Source organism: Symphalangus syndactylus, chromosome 9 (genome assembly GCF_028878055.3).
Source record: "Symphalangus syndactylus isolate Jambi chromosome 9, NHGRI_mSymSyn1-v2.1_pri, whole genome shotgun sequence".
NCBI lineage: Eukaryota > Metazoa > Chordata > Mammalia > Primates > Hylobatidae > Symphalangus > Symphalangus syndactylus.
In genome coordinates, this window is record NC_072431.2 from 5,512,522 (window position 1) to 5,524,538 (window position 12,017).

Genomic DNA, 12,017 nt, shown 5'->3' on the forward strand with positions numbered 1-12,017 from the left:
ACTTTTGATTGAGCCATTCTGAAACACTCTTTCTGTAGAAACTGCAATTGGACATGCTAAGCGCTAAGAGGCCTACATTGGGAAAAAGAATATCTTCAAATAAAAACTACACAGATGCATTCTGTGAAACTTATTTCTGATCTGTAAATTCAGTTAACAGAGATAAAACATATTTTTGATTGAGCAGTTATGAAACACTCTTTTTGTAGAAAATGCAAGTGGAGACTCGGAGCGCTAAGAGGGTAATAGTGGAAAAAGGAATGTCTTCAAATATAAACTACACAGAATCATTCGGTGAAACTTCTTTCTGATCTGTGCATTCAGCTAACAGAGTTAAACCATACTTTTGATTGAGCAGATCTGAACACTCTTTCTGTAGAAAATGCAACTGGACATTTGTAGCGCTAAGAGCGTAGTAGTGGAAAATGGAATATATTCAAATATAAACTACACAGAAGCATTCTGTGAAACTTCTTTCTGATCTGAGCATTCAGCTAACAGAGTTAAACCATACTTTTGATTGAGCAGTTTTGAAACACTCTGTCTGTAGAAAATGCAACTGGACATTCGTAGCGCTAAGTGGGTAATAGTGGAAAAAAAATATGTTAATATATAAACTACACAGAAGCATTGTATGAAACTTCTTTCTGTTCTGTGCATTCAACTAACAGAGTTGAACCTTACTTTTCATTGAGCCTTTCTGAAACACTCTTTCTGTAGAAACTGCAATTGGACATTCTGAGCGCTAAGAGGCCTCTATTGGGAAATATAATATCTTCAAATAAAAACTACACAGAAGCATTGGGTGAAACTTATTTCTGATATGTTCATTAAGCTAACAGAGTTAAACCATACTTTTGATTGCGCAGTTCTGAACACTCTTTCTGTTGAAAATGCCAGTGGACATTCGGAGCGCTAAGAGGGTAATAGTGGAAAAAGGAATATATTCAAATATAAACTACACAGTAGCATTCTGTGAAAATTCTTTCTGTTCTGTGCATTCAACTAACAGAGTTGAACCTTACTTTTGATTGATCCGTTCTGAAACACTCTTTCCGTAGAAACTGCAATTGGACATGCTAAGGGCTAAGAGGCCTACATTGGGAAAAAGAATATCTTCAAATAAAAATTACACAGATGCATTCTGTGAAACTTATTTCTGATCTGTAAATTCAGTTAACAGAGATAAAACATATTTTTGATTGAGCAGTTATGAAACACTCTTTTTGTAGAAAATGCAAGTGGAGATTCGGAGCGCTAAGAGGGTAATAGTGGAAAAAAGAATGTCTTCAAATATAAACTACACAGAATCATTCGGTGAAACTTCTTTCTGATCTGTGCATTCAGCTAACAGAGTTAAACCATACTTTTGATTGAGCAGATCTGAACACTCTTTCTGTAGAAAATGCAACTGGACATTTGGAGCGCTAAGAGCGTAGTAGTGGAAAAAGGAATATATTCAAATATAAACTACACAGAAGCATTCTGTGAAACTTCTTTCTGATCTGAGCATTCAGCTAACAGAGTTAAACCATACTTTTGATTGAGCAGTTTTGAAACACTCTGTCTGTAGAAAATGCACCTGGACATTCGTAGCGCTAAGTGGGTAATAGTGGAAAAAAGAATATGTTCAAATATAAACTACACAGAAGCATTGTATGAAACTTCTTTCTGTTCTGTGCATTCAACTAACAGAGTTGAACCTTACTTTTGATTGAGCCGTTCTGAAACACTCTTTCTGTAGAAAGTGCAATTGGACATTCTGAGCGCTAAGAGGCCTATATTGGGAAAAAGAATGTCTACACATAAAAACTACACTGAAGAATTGTGTGAAACTTCTTTCTGTTCTGTTTGTTCAACTAAAAGAGTTGAACATTAGTTTTGATTGAGCCGTTCTGAAACACTCTTTCTGTAGAAAATGCAAGTGGAGATTCGGAGCGCTAAGAGGGTAATAGTGGAAAAAGGAATGTCTCCAAATATAAACTACACAGAATCATTCTGTGAAACTTCTTTCTGATCTGTGCATTCAGCTAACAGAGTTAAACCATACTTTGGATTGAGCAGATCTGAACACTCTTTCTGTAGAAAATGCAACTGGACATTTGGAGCGCTAAGAGAGTAGTAGTTGAAAAAGGAATATATTCAAATATAAACTACACAGAAGCATTCTGTGAAACTTCTTTCTGATCTGAGCATTCAGCTAACAGAGTTAAACCATACTTTTGATTGAGCAGTTTTGAAACACTCTGTCTGTAGAAAATGCAACTGGACATTCGTAGCGCTAAGTGGGTAATAGTGGAAAAAAGAATATGTTCAAATATAAACTACACAGAAGCATTGTATGAAACTTCTTTCTGTTCTGTGCATTCAACTAACAGAGTTGAACCTTACTTTTGATTGAGCCGTTCTGAAACACTCTTTCTGTAGAAACTGCAATTGGACATTCTGAGCGCTAAGAGGCCTATATTGGGAAAAAGAATGTCTCCAAATAAAAACTACACAGAAGAATTGTGTGAAATTTCTTTCTGTTCTGTTTGTTCAACTAAAAGAGTTGAACCTTAGTTTTCATTGAGCCGTTCTGAAACACTCTTTCTGTAGAAAATGCAAGTGGAGATTCGGAGTGCTAAGAGGGTAATAGTGGAAAAAGGAATGTCTCCAAATATAAACTACACAGAATCATTCTGTGAAACTTCTTTCTGATCTGTGCATTCAGCTAACAGAGTTAAACCATACTTTTGATTGAGCAGATCTGAACACTCTTTCTGTAGAAAATGCAACTGGACATTTGGAGCGCTAAGAGAGTAGTAGTGGAAAAAGGAATATATTCAAATATAAACTACACAGAAGCATTCTGTGAAACTTCTTTCTGATCTGAGCATTCAGCTAACAGAGTTAAACCATACTTTTGATTGAGCAGTTTTGAAACACTCTGTCTGTAGAAAATGCAACTGGACATTCGTAGCGCTAAGTGGGTAATAGTGGAAAAAACAATATGTTCAAATATAAACTACACAGAAGCATTGTATGAAACTTCTTTCTGTTCTGTGCATTCAACTAACAGAGTTGAACCTTACTTTTGATTGAGCCGTTCTGAAACACTCTTTCTGTAGAAAGTGCAATTGGACATTCTGAGCGCTAAGAGGCCTATATTGGGAAAAAGAATGTCTACAAATAAAAACTACACAGAAGAATTGTGTGAAACTTCTTTCTGTTCTGTTTGTTCAACTAAAAGAGTTGAACCTTAGTTTTGATTGAGCCTTTCTGAAACACACTTTCTGTAGAAAATGCAAGTGGAGATTAGGAGTGCTAAGAGGGTAATAGTGGAAAAAGGAATGTCTCCAAATATAAACTACACAGAATCATTCTGTGAAACTTCTTTTTGATCTGTGCATTCAGCTAACAGAGTTAAACCATACTTTGGATTGAGCAGATCTGAACACTCTTTCTGTAGAAAATGCAACTGGACATTTGGAGCGCTAAGAGAGTAGTAGTGGAAAAAGGAATATATTCAAATATAAACTACACAGAAGCATTCTGTGAAACTTCTTTCTGATCTGAGCATTCAGCTAACAGAGTTAAACCATACTTTTGATTGAGCAGTTTTGAAACACTCTGTCTGTAGAAAATGCAACTGGACATTCGTAGCGCTAAGTGGGTAATAGTGGAAAAAAGAATATGTTCAAATATAAACTACAGAGAAGCATTGTATGAAACTTATTTCTGTTCTGTGCATTCAACTAACAGAGTTGAACCTTACTTTTGATTGAGCCTTTCTGAAACCCTTTTTCTGTAGAAACTGCAATTAGACATTCTGAGCGCTAAGAGGCCAATATTGGGAAAAATAATATCTTCAAATAAAAACTACACAGAAGCATTGTGTGAAACTTATTTCTGATATATTCATTAAGCTAACAGAGTTAAACCCTACTTTTGATTGCGCAGTTCTGAACACTCTTTCTGTAGAAAATGCAAGTGGACATTCGGAGCGCTAAGAGGTTAATAGTGGAAAAAGGAATATATTCAAATATAAACTACACAGTAGCATTCTGTGAAAATTCTTTCTGTTCTGTGCATTCAACTAACAGAGTTGAACCTTACTTTTGATTGAGCCATTCTGAAACACTCTTTCTGTAGAAACTGCAATTGGACATGCTAAGCGCTAAGAGGCCTACATTGGGAAAAAGAATATCTTCAAATAAAAACTACACAGATGCATTCTGTGAAACTTATTTCTGATCTGTAAATTCAGTTAACAGAGATAAAACATATTTTTGATTGAGCAGTTATGAAACACTCTTTTTGTAGAAAATGCAAGTGGAGACTCGGAGCGCTAAGAGGGTAATAGTGGAAAAAGGAATGTCTTCAAATATAAACTACACAGAATCATTCGGTGAAACTTCTTTCTGATCTGTGCATTCAGCTAACAGAGTTAAACCATACTTTTGATTGAGCAGATCTGAACACTCTTTCTGTAGAAAATGCAACTGGACATTTGTAGCGCTAAGAGCGTAGTAGTGGAAAATGGAATATATTCAAATATAAACTACACAGAAGCATTCTGTGAAACTTCTTTCTGATCTGAGCATTCAGCTAACAGAGTTAAACCATACTTTTGATTGAGCAGTTTTGAAACACTCTGTCTGTAGAAAATGCAACTGGACATTCGTAGCGCTAAGTGGGTAATAGTGGAAAAAAAATATGTTAATATATAAACTACACAGAAGCATTGTATGAAACTTCTTTCTGTTCTGTGCATTCAACTAACAGAGTTGAACCTTACTTTTCATTGAGCCTTTCTGAAACACTCTTTCTGTAGAAACTGCAATTGGACATTATGAGCGCTAAGAGGCCTCTATTGGGAAATATAATATCTTCAAATAAAAACTACACAGAAGCATTGGGTGAAACTTATTTCTGATATGTTCATTAAGCTAACAGAGTTAAACCATACTTTTGATTGCGCAGTTCTGAACACTCTTTCTGTTGAAAATGCCAGTGGACATTCGGAGCGCTAAGAGGGTAATAGTGGAAAAAGGAATATATTCAAATATAAACTACACAGTAGCATTCTGTGAAAATTCTTTCTGTTCTGTGCATTCAACTAACAGAGTTGAACCTTACTTTTGATTGATCCGTTCTGAAACACTCTTTCCGTAGAAACTGCAATTGGACATGCTAAGGGCTAAGAGGCCTACATTGGGAAAAAGAATATCTTCAAATAAAAATTACACAGATGCATTCTGTGAAACTTATTTCTGATCTGTAAATTCAGTTAACAGAGATAAAACATATTTTTGATTGAGCAGTTATGAAACACTCTTTTTGTAGAAAATGCAAGTGGAGATTCGGAGCGCTAAGAGGGTAATAGTGGAAAAAAGAATGTCTTCAAATATAAACTACACAGAATCATTCGGTGAAACTTCTTTCTGATCTGTGCATTCAGCTAACAGAGTTAAACCATACTTTTGATTGAGCAGATCTGAACACTCTTTCTGTAGAAAATGCAACTGGACATTTGGAGCGCTAAGAGCGTAGTAGTGGAAAAAGGAATATATTCAAATATAAACTACACAGAAGCATTCTGTGAAACTTCTTTCTGATCTGAGCATTCAGCTAACAGAGTTAAACCATACTTTTGATTGAGCAGTTTTGAAACACTCTGTCTGTAGAAAATGCACCTGGACATTCGTAGCGCTAAGTGGGTAATAGTGGAAAAAAGAATATGTTCAAATATAAACTACACAGAAGCATTGTATGAAACTTCTTTCTGTTCTGTGCATTCAACTAACAGAGTTGAACCTTACTTTTGATTGAGCCGTTCTGAAACACTCTTTCTGTAGAAAGTGCAATTGGACATTCTGAGCGCTAAGAGGCCTATATTGGGAAAAAGAATGTCTACACATAAAAACTACACTGAAGAATTGTGTGAAACTTCTTTCTGTTCTGTTTGTTCAACTAAAAGAGTTGAACATTAGTTTTGATTGAGCCGTTCTGAAACACTCTTTCTGTAGAAAATGCAAGTGGAGATTCGGAGCGCTAAGAGGGTAATAGTGGAAAAAGGAATGTCTCCAAATATAAACTACACAGAATCATTCTGTGAAACTTCTTTCTGATCTGTGCATTCAGCTAACAGAGTTAAACCATACTTTGGATTGAGCAGATCTGAACACTCTTTCTGTAGAAAATGCAACTGGACATTTGGAGCGCTAAGAGAGTAGTAGTTGAAAAAGGAATATATTCAAATATAAACTACACAGAAGCATTCTGTGAAACTTCTTTCTGATCTGAGCATTCAGCTAACAGAGTTAAACCATACTTTTGATTGAGCAGTTTTGAAACACTCTGTCTGTAGAAAATGCAACTGGACATTCGTAGCGCTAAGTGGGTAATAGTGGAAAAAAGAATATGTTCAAATATAAACTACACAGAAGCATTGTATGAAACTTCTTTCTGTTCTGTGCATTCAACTAACAGAGTTGAACCTTACTTTTGATTGAGCCGTTCTGAAACACTCTTTCTGTAGAAACTGCAATTGGACATTCTGAGCGCTAAGAGGCCTATATTGGGAAAAAGAATGTCTCCAAATAAAAACTACACAGAAGAATTGTGTGAAATTTCTTTCTGTTCTGTTTGTTCAACTAAAAGAGTTGAACCTTAGTTTTCATTGAGCCGTTCTGAAACACTCTTTCTGTAGAAAATGCAAGTGGAGATTCGGAGTGCTAAGAGGGTAATAGTGGAAAAAGGAATGTCTCCAAATATAAACTACACAGAATCATTCTGTGAAACTTCTTTCTGATCTGTGCATTCAGCTAACAGAGTTAAACCATACTTTTGATTGAGCAGATCTGAACACTCTTTCTGTAGAAAATGCAACTGGACATTTGGAGCGCTAAGAGAGTAGTAGTGGAAAAAGGAATATATTCAAATATAAACTACACAGAAGCATTCTGTGAAACTTCTTTCTGATCTGAGCATTCAGCTAACAGAGTTAAACCATACTTTTGATTGAGCAGTTTTGAAACACTCTGTCTGTAGAAAATGCAACTGGACATTCGTAGCGCTAAGTGGGTAATAGTGGAAAAAACAATATGTTCAAATATAAACTACACAGAAGCATTGTATGAAACTTCTTTCTGTTCTGTGCATTCAAGTAACAGAGTTGAACCTTACTTTTGATTGAGCCTTTCTGAAACACTCTTTCTGTAGAAACTGCAATTGGACATTCTGAGCGCTAAGAGGCCTATATTGGGAAAAATAATATCTTCAAATAAAAACTACACAGAAGCATTGTGTGAAACTTATTTCTGATATGTTCATTAAGCTAACAGAGTTAAACCATACTTTTGATTGCGCAGTTCTGAACACTCTTTCTGTAGAAAATGCAAGTGGACATTCGCAGCGCTAAGAGGGTAATAGTGGAAAAAGGAATATATTCAAATATAAACTACACAGTAGCATTCTGTGAAAATTCTTTCTGTTCTGTGCATTCAACTAACAGAGTTGAACCTTACTTTTGATTGAGCCGTTCTGAAACACTCTTTCGGTAGAAACTGCAATTGGACATGCTAAGCGCTAAGAGGCCTACATTGGGAAAAAGAATATCTTCAAATAAAAACTACACAGATGCATTCTGTGAAACTTATTTCTGATCTGTAAATTCAGTTAACAGAGATAAAACATATTTTTGATTGAGCAGTTATGAAACACTCTTTTTGTAGAAAATGCAAGTGGAGATTCGGAGCGCTAAGATGGTAATAGTGGAAAAAGGAATGTCTTCAAATATAAACTACACAGAATCATTCGGTGAAACTTCTTTCTGATCTGTGCATTCAGCTAACAGAGTTAAACCATACTTTTGATTGAGCAGATCTGAACACTCTTTCTGTAGAAAATGCAACTGGACATTTGGAGCGCTAAGAGCGTAGTAGTGGAAAAAGGAATATATTCAAATATAAACTACACAGAAGCATTCTGTGAAACTTCTTTCTGATCTGAGCATTCAGCTAACAGAGTTAAACCATACTTTTGATTGAGCAGTTTTGAAACACTCTGTCTGTAGAAAATGCAACTGGACATTCGTAGCGCTAAGTTGGTAATAGTGGAAAAAAGAATATGTTCAAATATAAACTACACAGAAGCATTGTATGAAACTTCTTTCTGTTCTGTGCATTCAACTAACAGAGTTGAACCTTACTTTTGATTGAGCCGTTCTGAAACACTCTTTCTGTAGAAACTGCAATTGGACATTCTGAGCGCTAAGAGGCCTATATTGGGAAAAATAATGTCTACAAATAAAAACTACACAGAAGAATTGTGTGAAATTTCTTTCTGTTCTGTTTGTTCAACTAAAAGAGTTGAACCTTAGTTTTCATTGAGCCGTTCTGAAACACTCTTTCTGTAGAAAATGCAAGTGGAGATTCGGAGCGCTAAGAGGGTAATAGTGGAAAAAGGAATGTCTCCAAATATAAACTACACAGAATCATTCTGTGAAACTTCTTTCTGATCTGTGCATTCAGCTAACAGAGTTAAACCATACTTTTGATTGAGCAGATCTGAACACTCCAAAAGTCAACAAAATTGCATGTAGCACAAACATCCTCATGTGAAAAGCAGGAGCTGGATAAAGATGGGCCTTAACAGACCGCTCAATTTCTGACTTGAATGGTACACAAGCAGCGCTGGCAGTCAAAGTGAAGAGTTCCTCAGAAAACAATTTTGGGACTACTTTAATGCAAAGAAAAGCAGGAAATAAAGTTCAACAGCTGCATTCCATAAAGCATACTGGCAGTCATTTGTCAAAAAAAATAAATAAAAATAAAATTAAAAATAAAACTCTTCTAGTGAAAATTGGCTCAAGCCTTAGGAAGGAAGAAGGAAGAGAGAGGAAGGGAGAGGAGGAAAGAAACCAGCTCCAGCTACAGTGCTTGGTTTTGAGCAACAAAGATTCCTGAAATACTTTCCAAAATAAACCTGTGGCAAAATGCTGAACTTGGAAACAGAAATAGACAACTTGATGCACAAAATAATCAGTTCTAAAATAGTCAAAATGTACAAAAGGATACAAAGCATTTGTGGTGTTGACTGAGAAATTAACCATGTACATTTGCTAAACGTAGAAATCTGGGGACAGAGACTGAAAAATACAATGATCCCCAAGGCTATTTATTTTGGCATTACTTATTTATAAAGTAAATACATAAAATTGAAAGTCTTTCCTATAACCTGCTTCTCCAAATCTCTCGGAGTCTTTGTTTCAGGTCTAGTCTGGCCTCCCTCATTTTTGTTCTCAGTCTGCCTGGATCCTGAGGTCACTGGATTCTGTGCTCCCAGCGCGTGTCCATTCCACAGTGGAATGTGAGAAAGTAGTAAAACACAAAAATACAAATAAATAAGATTCTATGTTTGAGTCTGAGTGAGAGCAGCTAGAGGTGACTTAGATTAACTGAAGAAGGTGTAAAAGAATTTTGCTAAAATCATGCCTCAAAGAGTCTACAGTATTAATCGTGTAATACAGCACTACGCCACACGAGGGCACTATATGGTCAGCTTACTCAGATGAAAGCAAAATGTAAACGGAGTTTATAAGAACAAGATTTGATGAAAATAAAATTACATTCTCTCCCAGGTAATAAAAAAAAATCAAAATTCTGGAACATTTAAAGACCCTATGTGTGGTTTGTAATAAAATGGTAATAGCTTGACTTGCTCTCATCCATTTCACCTGCAACTTGGCCGCTATCAGTTTTTCAAACAGCTTAGGAATTTTTCAACGTAAAGTCATTTACACATTCTATTTATCTCTGCCTAGGACACTCTCCGACCTCATTGTAATCTTTTAGGTCTCAGCTGAAATGCAATTTCCTCAGAGACAGCTAACCTAGACACCTTACCTAACGCAAGTCTCTCTTACGCAACATGCAACTGTATGTCAGCCCTCGGTGTATTTTAGTCATGGCACTTACCGAAAGTATTTTATTTATGCACATCGCACATTCCTATGTGAGTTTTGTCTGTTCCCTTCAATATGCTTTAAGCTCCATGAGGCTAAATACCTGTCAGTTTTGGTCACTGTCTAATCCCCAGAGCCTAGGACACTGGGGCATAATAGAAACAAAGCTATGTGTTGAATGAATGAATGAATCTCTGTGACTGTGGCTTATTTCTCCCTACAAAGTTTGACTGAGCCCCACACTCTCACAGAAATCTTTAAAATAATAACAAAAAAGTAGTGAATGTCACCATGTGTTTTCTGACCAATAAACCTGAGAGCTTGTCTGGAGGTTATATGAATTATGGAGCGTCATGATATACTCTTTATTCAACATTGCTTCTCTTCTATTTAAAAACCTGCCCTTCTTTGGAAAGGGTGAAGTGGGACAGGCTGAAGAACACAGATGTTTGAGGGAAGAATGCTTACATTCACCTACTTTGTGATAACTTTACCCTTGTTAAAACGGAAATACAGAAAAGAGGTTACGGAGGAGTTTAATGCTGCCCTTTCTTAGAACGAGAACAACACAATTCTCTTTTCTTCGTCTCCAACTTTACAGGTACTTACTGTGGCGTATAAAATGGTCACTTACAAATTAGACCAACAAAAGGGTATTAAAAGTATTTGTTTATGGGACATCGGGGTGTAAAACACACCACTCAACATCGTGATGTAACTTTACACGACAATAGGGAAGGAGATAGAAAAGACAAAATGCACGGGGTGGGGGGACAACAGCAGGGCAAAGTGATCCGAAGACAATCTCCACAGAGTTCCAAGATCATGTGGATTCCAAAAGGCCAGAGGCCATTTGCTCCTTGATATTAACTCCAGGCTTAGCGTGATACTACAATGTAATTGTGGATGAAGTAGATAAGTGCGTCTTGAAGGCTTAAACCAAAACTATGGTTGGTCATAAAGAGGTGGCCGTGTTTTTTTGTTTTGTTTTGTTTGGTTTTTGGTTGTTTTTTTTTTTTTGGCCGAGGAAGAATTGGTTAGGGTATAAGGTCTGCATTTCAGGCTTCCATCATCAAAGACTGACAAATTCAGGCGAGCTGGAGTGAAGGTTAGGTCTTCCCCAGCCGTGGTCTTCACAGAGTGGGGGATCAGACCAGCAGGATTAAGGGGAATTCGGTGACCTTGTTACTCATAGGTCAGTAGCTTGGGGTTGCGCTTTCTCCTTTTTTCAACCTGTAGTCGACACAGCAAAAAGGCCCAGAACTGGCGAAGGAACAAAGCAGCAAAAAGTGAGGCCCAATAAAAGCTTCAGGCTCAAGAAGACCCCTGAGAAACGAAAGGGAGAGACTATTCCAGGGGACAGTAGGTGAAAAGGAGATAACTAAAAGCGCAGTGGCAAAATGTTCTTACACGTAAGGGATGTTCGTTAATGGACAAATATTCATGGCACTATGATCTGTTAGGACAAATGTAGAATCATCTGTATGCTTTAAATACCGTGTGTGTAAGATTTTAACTGTTTATTAGAAGTCCGAGAACCCCGTTTAAGGTATCTGGATATTCCCTCCCCTTCCTTTCCAAGATTCAGACACTACTAAGTGTGTAGCAGGATGAGCCGCAGACAAAACCCCTCAGACGCCGAGTTGTAGAAGGAAGGGCTTTATTCAGTTGGGAGCATCAGCAAGCTACTGCCTCAAAACCCGAGCTCCCCAAGTGCACAATTTCTGTCCCTTTTAAGGGCTCACAACACTAAGGATTTCACAAGAAAGGGTCGTGATTGATTTGAGCAAGCAAGGGGTACGTGGCAGGGGCTGCATGCACCGGTGGTCAGAGTGAAACGGAACAGGGCAGGGAGTTTCACAATGTTCTTCCATACAATGCCTGAAATCTATGGGTAACATCGGGTTCTAAGTCATGAGTTGATTTTTAGCTACTAGGTTTAGGCCAGGCAGGCCCAGGCCTGGTTTTGGGTCTGGCGCTGGGCTGCCTGTCTTTGATTTCACTTCCTTGTTTTTTTCTTAAAACAGGTACTGAGTATAAAACAGTATAAAACAATATGAGAGGGTCT